Raw genomic sequence first — 8,756 nt, forward strand, 5'->3', positions numbered from 1 at the left:
TTGATAGGGTTCCAATGGACACATAAGTATTTGCTAAAGTCAATCCTCACTTCGAAAGTTCTGCTGCAACTAGGTCACGATAGCACAAATGATTGAGTTTAGACATGTTGCTGGCTTGAGATTTCCTGACCTTATATTTTCTCCCTGCCTCTACTGTTTCACGTTTTCAGACCGTACAATCATCACATTGAGAGGAATAATTTAAATGGGAATTATCAGAAATAATAAGTAAATATGCCTTGGTAGGGTTAAAATGAAAGCAGTGTGAGGAAGGAACAGCAGAGGATCATTCAGGATTGGAGTTAGCAGTTTTTTCCTTTCCTGCTCAGCTTGTTTAAATTAGTTTTCTTCAGAACCACAAACAGGGTAAGAGAGGAATTTAAAAAAGAAAGGTATCAAGGCGAAATCAAGGTTTTGTGAATTTCCAGAATTCTTGAAGCCTATGGAACTCTCTGAAAACGTTGAACTTGGACATACTTCACTCATTTGTTGTTGGCCATTGGGATACCAGATCCTTCATGGCTAAAAGATTTTAACAAAATGAATGATTACAGCACAGGAGAAGGCCATCCAGCCCATTGTGTCTGGTCTGGCTGTTTGAAAGAGCTATGTAATTTTACCACACACCCTTTTCTTTCCTCATAGCCCTGGAAATATTGCCTTTCTGAATGCTTGTCCAATTCCTTTGTGAAAGTTACTACAGCATTGAATCTGCTCCCACTGTACTTTCAAGGATGTCATTCCAGATCAAAAAAAATTCTTGCATTTAAAAAAAAATCCTCATCTCCACCTCTGTTCGTTTTTGCCAATGTCCTTCAATCTGTATCCATCTGGCTACTGGTCTCCTGCCACTGGAAGCATCTCCCTGTATTCACTCTTGATTTTGAAAATCTCTGTTAAATCTCCTTTTAATTTTGTCTACACAAAGGAAAAGACTCCCAGTTCCTCAAATCTCCTTTCATCTCCCTTCCCTGGTGTTATTTTACTATATCTCCTCTACACCCTCTCTAAGGCCTTGAAATCCTTCCAATCTTTTTGGGATGGTGCATGGTTCAGTTTTTAGCACTGGTGCCACACAGCGCCAGGGGCTTGGGTTTGATTCCACCCTTGAGCGACTGTCTGTGTTGGAGTTTGCACATTCTTCCTGTGTCCATGTGGGTTTCCTCCAGGTGCACCAGTTTCCTCCCACAGTCCAAAGATGTGCAAGTTAGGGTGGGCTGGCCATGCTAAATTACCCCCATAGTGTCCAGGGGTGTGTAGGTTAAGTGGATTAGCCATGGGGAATGCAGGTTTACAGGGATAGGGTAGGAGGTGTGTCTGGATGGAATGCTCTTCAGAGGGTCAGTGTGGACTTGATGGACTGAATGGCCTGTTTCTAAACTATAGTGATCCTAAGTGCAGCCCAAATTGAACATGATACTTGAATTGGGGCTGAAGCAGTCAGCATTTAGCATAACTTCTGATCTGATTTTATTTTCAATATTTGAACAAGATGCTCAATAGTCTTGCTTAAGCACTACCATGCATGTTTCCTCACACCTTAGAAAATGCAGGAGGTGTCTGCAAAGGTCATAACTTCAGCTTTACCAACAAACGGCACAGGTAACAGGGCTGTTGACTGCGTGTCTCTTCCCTTGTGGCTATGTCAGGTCGCAGTATTGCAGGTGTTAGGAAATCCTGAATGCATTGGTTAGTGAATGCTGCAAAGTTCGACCTGTTTGTGCTATCCCTTTTGCAGTGCCAACTTCACTGAAATCCACGCAGTAAACAGATTTATTGCCCAGCTTCTTGTTTTAAAATGAATGGTGTAAGGATTGCGCTGCCTGTCAAAAGTTGTACAACGTTTTAAGGGGATTTTTTTTTTCTTCTTTGCTTCCAGACGCGAACACAATTGATTTTGGTACACATGTCGTGTGGTTAATTTAGCTCAACACACAATCCGCTTGAGGTTTGCACAGCAGCAACTCAATGAATATCATGTATATTTGCAATTTTAGCATAATATTTTCAATTATTTTTGAAGGCAGAGCAGCTAATTTGTGTTACATCCGTGGTTTGGTGGGTAGAACTTTTGCCTTTGAAGTGGAAGCCCGTGGATGCGAGACCCCCACCCACCCATTCCAGAGCCTTGCGCATATGTAGGCTGAGGGAATGCAGCACTGTCAACATCTTTCTGAGGTAACATTACAATGCCTGAATGGTTTCTCTCCTGTCATATGCTTCGAAATTGAGACTCCATTTCCACTCTCTGGTAGGAATAAAGGAGCCCATTTTAAAGAAGATCATGGCATTGTCTCTAGGCATCCTCATCAAAATTTATTCTTCAAACAAAGGGTCCCGACCTGAAATGTTAGCTTTCCTGCTCCTCTGACGCTGCCTGGCCTGCTGTGTTCCTCCAGCTCCGCACTGTGTTAACTCTGACTCCAGCATCGGCAGTTCTTACTATCACTAAAGGATAGTCTGATCATTACCACATTGCTGTTTGTGAGAGCTTGCTGTGTGGAAATCACAGCAGCATTCCAACATTTAGGGGAGGCAATAGTCTAGTGATATTATCACTGGACTGTTAATCCAGAGACCCAGATAACATCCTGGGGACCCGGGTTTGAATCCAGCCATGGCAGATGGTGCAATCTGAATTCAATAAATATCTGGAATTAAGAATCTAATGATAACCGTAAATCCATTGCTGATTGTCAGGAAAAACCCATCTGGCCCACTAATGTCCTTCAGGGAAGGAAATCTGCCATCCTTACCTGGTCTGGCCTATATGTGACTCCAGACCTACAGCAATGTGGTTGACTCTTAACTGCCCTCTGGGCAATTAGGGATGATCAATAAATGCTGCCTAGCCAGCGACACCCTCATCCCATGAATGAATAAAGTGAAGAAAAACAACCATGTACACATTCTTATTAAAAGAGTTTTGCTGGCTGCATAGCACTTGAGAACTCCTGGGATTGTTAATGTTAAACTTTATAAATGTTAAATTATTTCTTTCTCATAGAAATAGCATGACTATGTTTTTAAAAAAGCAAAGGTGGCAATGAAATGAATTTGGTGTAGTTGCCTCTTGTGGGAGCAATCTAGAATGAGAGGTGATTGTTTAGAATAAGGGGTGACAGATATAAAACAGAAAAGAGGAGAAATGACTTATCAGAAGGAGTCATGAATCTGTGGAATTCACTGTCCCAGAGTACAGTGGATAGTGGTACATTGACTAAAGTTAAGGAGAAGATAGATTTTTAATTGCTAATGGGTTGAAGGGTGATGTGGTGTGAGCAGGAAAGTGGAGTTGAGGTCAAAATGAGAGCCATGATCTTATCGAATGGCAGAATAGGTTCAAGGGTCTGAATTGATTACTCCCACTCCTAGATCTTATATTCCATAAAGATAGGCAAATACATGAGAAATTAGAAGTATGTGCTTAAACTGAGATCTGTAAAACCTGAACTAGTACTTTATTCGATACACTAAATCTGGCAACATAGAGTGAAGAGTCACGTAGAGTCAAAAAGTTAGCTTGCTCTCTCTCTATGGATGTTGCCTGACCTGCCGTGATTTCCAGCATTTTGACATTTTCAGTACAGGCTCCAGCATCTGCAGTAATTTGCTGCTACAGATTTTGGTTAAACTGTTCTGGTAGAGATTGATCATGAATACCTGTGAAAATCAGTAATTTTTAGTCTTGTTATGGGAATTAACAGCCATATTTTACTAAACAGTTTGCATTTCTGCAGCGCCTTCCACAACCTCAGGATGTCCCAAAACACTTTACACCCATTGAAGGACTGTTGAGGATTAACTCACATCTAACGGAGAGGGCAAGCAGGGATTTAGTTTATCTGCAATACAGCATTTAGTTTCTTTTTGTTCCTCTTGCAAAAGTAAGCAACCACATTATACACAGTCTGCCAGATTTTTGTCCACTCACTCAACCTATCTGTATCAATCTCCAACTTCCTTACATCCTTTCACAACATGATACCTTGCCTGTGTTCCCTTATCAATTATATAAATTGCAAAATGCTGAATCCCCAGTATAGACTCCGACAGCTCTCAACTCAACACATCCTGCCATTCAGGAAAAGGCTCATTTACGCATACCCTCTGCTTTTTGTCAGCTGGTCAATTTTCTATCCATATAGTAGCCCTCGACATCATGAGCTCATACTTTGTTTTATAATCTTTAATGAGGCACCTTGCCAAATGCCTTCTGGAAATCCACTTAACACATGCCTGCAGTTTCCCCTCTAACCACAGCACATTACTCCTTCAAACAATTGCAATAAATTTGTCACAAAACAACCAACTCTTCCTAATTTCCTCCTGTTTTTTCTAAGTGGCCAGCCATAATATCCTTAGTGATAAATTCAAAGTTTCTTCATGACAAACATTTGGCTAACTGGCCTACAATATCATTTTTACTGCTTCAGTCCCTTGTAGAATAGAAGGATTATGTTTGCTTCTCTCCATTCTGATGGAATCTTTCCAGAATCAGCAAAGCTTTTTGGAAATTAGCACCAACACATTTACTCCCTTATTCACCACCTCTCATAAGATCCAGGAGTGAAGTTCTTCAGTACTCAGGGAGCTGTCAGCCCACAGCTCTATCAGTTTAGGCAGCAGTGGATCCATGGTGATTGTAATTTTCATCAAGTTCCTCTCTCCCTTCCGTCTCCTGATTTACAGCTGTTACATTAATGCATCCTCTACAGTGAAGACCCAAGCAAAATATTTGTTCATCTCTTTATTATCTGCTATTAATTTCCCCATTCCACTTTCTACAGGATTAATGCTCACTTAGCTTATCCTTTTGCTTTTAAATAACTATCAAAACTTTTGCATACGTTTTTATATTCCTGGATACTTTCCTCCCATACTCTAACTTCTTACTCCTGATTAACCTTTCTGCCACTCTCTGCTGTTCCTTATATTCTGACCAATCTCTGAACTGCTAGTCATCTTTGTGCAGTTATATGTTATATGGAATGAGCTGCCAGAGGAAGTGGTGGAGGCTGGTACAACTGCAACATTTAAAAGGCCTCTGGATGGGTATATGAATAGGAAGGGTTTAGAGGGATATGGGCTAAATGCTGCAAATGGGATTAGATTAATTTAGGATATCTGGTTGGCATGGATGAGTTGGGCCAAAGGATCTGTTTCCATGCTGTACAGCTCTATGACTGTATGACCCTATGTTTTTCCCTGAGGTTTGATGCTTTCCACAACCTCTTCAGTTAACGATTGATGATGATTCCTCCTTTAAAATTTGTCTTTATTGTCAAAATGTACTGAAACTGAGTGTTCTCGCACATATCCTTAAATGTCTGTCATTGTCTCTTCTAATCTAGTCCCTAACCTAGTAAGCCAGTTCACTTCAGCTAGTTCAGACTTCATGTCAGCATAGCTGCCTTCATTTAAGTTTAAAATACTAGTCTTGGACCTACCCTTCTCCCTTTCAAACTGAATGTAAAATTAAATAATATTATGACACAGGTGCCTTTATACAAAGGTTAATTCATCTTCCTGCATTACAAAATACCAAGCCTAGTTTAACCTTCTCCCTGATCAGCTCCAGAATGCATTTCTCTAAGAAAATACCTTGAAAATATTCTATGAACCCTTCATCCAGGTTATCATTCTGAATGTGATTTTTCCAGTTATATCTAGATCAAAATCAGCCGCGATTATTACCAACACTTTATCATAAACACCCAACATTTCTTCTTGTATACTTTGTTCCACACACTATTAATGTTAGGAGGCCTGTGGATCACTAGCCCACACTCGCCCCCCCCACCCCTCCCCCCACCGCCCCCAGCTTTTGATTTTTTTTCCTTATCACAACTCAAACAAATTCTTCAGAACCATGGTCGCAAATTCTATCCTTGATTTATAATGGTACCCCTCCATCTCATCCTACCTTTCTACTCATCTCAAATGTCACTTATCCTCCAATATTCATGATCTAATCCTTGTCATCTTCAGTCACATGTGTGCTATCAGTTCATTTCCTTTGTATGAATGCTTTGCGCATTTAAATACAGGGCCTTTAGTTATGTGTTTTGTTAACTGTAAAAGATCCACTTTATCTGTTGGCATATTTCTAGGTTTATTCTCTCTATCCTTTCCTGCCAATCTCTGACTTCCACTTTCCACAATACTATTTTGCTCTCCTGCCTCAACTCTACTCCTTGATACATTTACCCAAGTTTGATCTCACTCCTCATTGTTTAGTTTAAAGCCTTCTCTACATCCTGAGTTATACAGTTTGCTAGAATACAGGTCCCAGCATGGTTCATACATAAAACATTCCAATAGTACAACCCCAGCTTTCCCCAGCACTGCCTCCAGTGCCCCATGAACCAGAACCCAATTCTCTCACATCAACAATTGACCCAATGTATTCATTCAACTAATCTATGTGCCTTCTGCCAATTAGCATGTGGCATCAATAATAATTCCGTGGTTATTACTCTTGATGATTCTCTTTACAGTTTGATGCCTAGTTCCTTCTACAGTCTAAAGTCAAATCCTTTCTTAGTTCTACCTATATCATTGGTATCTACATGGACTATGAGAGCTGGATCCACCTCTTCCCACGCCAGTTCCTGTCCAGCCCAGCCCTGAGCAGATGACCCACACCCTGGCACAAAATGGCTAACATAGACTGCTGGACTCAACATTATGGCTACACAAAACATGTCTGTTCCTTTTATTGTACTGAGCCCTTATTCTACTATGTTCCTTTTTATTTCTCCTGTATAAAAGGCATTCTGAACCAATTTTTCTCCTCCTCCCTACAGATCTTGCTTTATTCTGCACAGGCGAGCTCCTCTTATTTGTTAGATAATTGCAAGGTCTGAGGCTCTTGTACCACAATCTTCTCCAGCCCTTACCTGCCTCACTCTTGGTCACACCCTCCTGTTGCTTACCCTTGATGAAATGAGACAGCCCTATCCTAAGGGATGTCATCGCCTTCTCAAACATGCCAGCCCACAATATCTTCCCCTCTTCAAGCCCATCTCCAATTCAATAACCCTGCATTGTTGTTCCTGTAGTTTTAGACAAATATGGTTATCTTGGATCACGCCTAGGTTCAGAAGCCCTCACATTCCACAGCTGCCACACAACACTAATGAATTAGAAGTGATTCATCAAATTAATCAGTCATATAAAATTAATTACTGCTCTTAGCCACAATTTTACTGTATCTATTGACCATTGTCACTCGTAACTAAAAGTTGTACGTCCTATAAGTAAACAGTTGACTGTAATTGGTATCTGCTTTAAAGTTTTAGCGCTTATTACTTGTAGGCCTTCCCTAATTATGGGTATCCTTAAGCAGACTCTTTACACAGTCCCTTATACTAAGTATTAATTAGTCAATCAGCTTACTCACTTCCTGTGATGAGAGGTTAGATAAACACCTCCTTCACCAAAGTCCTGCACTAACTAAACACACAAGCTTTCCACTTTTGATAGACATCCAGCGGACCTCCCCAGTTTGTGTGAAAAGTTCTCTCTGAGACCAATGAAATTGCTAAGTAACTTCAAAATGTGGAAGAGCTATCTTGTGCACTTACTTCACATTCTGAGGCCATTTCATCGCTGGCATGTCACCATTAGTCTGACCTGTCAAACATGGTTACACATCCAGAAACTGGTATTGTTTGGAGAGCTTGAAAGGGGAACTAAAATATTGTAAGTCAATGGTCATCAGTCTCCTGAAATAAGAAGGGTGGAAAAGGTAAACCTAAATGTTTGAGTTAAAAGCCAGAAAAGAATGAGAAACATGGATTCAAAGAAATAAAGAGGACATCAGGACGCATGCTAGCAGATTTCCCATCACAGAGAGAGAAATCAATATGGGGAATGGACAACACTGTCAGCACCGAGTTAAGAAAAAAAACAGCATTTACGGTAGCACCAATTAACAACCTCAGGACATTGCAAATGGTTTTACAGCCAATTAAGCTTACTGTAAGGAGCCAGTAAAGGTGAGTGTAGGTGGGGAGTTAGGGAGGGGATAGGTCAGTCCATCCCCGCTTCTTTGACCTGTCTGTTTCCTCTCCACCTTTCTTCTCCTCTATCCATCTTCTATCCGCCTCCCCCTCTCTCTCTATTTATTTCAGAACCCCCTTCCCCTCCCCCATTTCTGAAGAAGTGTTAATTGTGGTGTGTAAAATTTTAAAAGGCTCCTAGACTGGATGGAGGTGGTATGGTATAGTTGCCTCCGAATCTGGGTTGCTGTGGCAACAGGCTCACAATAAGAAACAGATGGATAGTGATGGCAAAGGCTCCACTTTCTTGCCATTGCATGGTTCATTAGGTATCTCTCCCACTCCTACCACCTGCTATTGGTGTGTGTTGAAAGAGGCTGTAGATTGGTAATCAATCTATCTGCCCAAATTATGAATGTATCTTCCTTGGACAAGTCCCATGGTGGGACTTGAACCCTGACCTTATGACTCAGTGGCAGTGATATCACTCAATGCACAACCTAGACAATGAAGTACATAATACCATCACTGATGTCAATAGCCAGTGGGTACAGTTTAAAATGATTGGCAAAAAGATAGGGGGTAGAGGAAAAGGGGTAACTTTTCCAGCCTAAGGTCGGCAACAGTCTGGAATTCACTGCCTCAAAGGGTGGGGTAGAAACAGAAACTCATCATCTTAAAGAAAAAGAGATAACAAGGTGTAGAGCTGGATGAACACAGCAGGCCAGGCAGCATTAGAGAAGCAGGAAA

The sequence above is a fragment of the Rhincodon typus genome, chromosome 6 (assembly GCF_021869965.1).
Source record: "Rhincodon typus isolate 14 chromosome 6, sRhiTyp1.1, whole genome shotgun sequence".
Lineage (NCBI taxonomy): Eukaryota > Metazoa > Chordata > Chondrichthyes > Orectolobiformes > Rhincodontidae > Rhincodon > Rhincodon typus.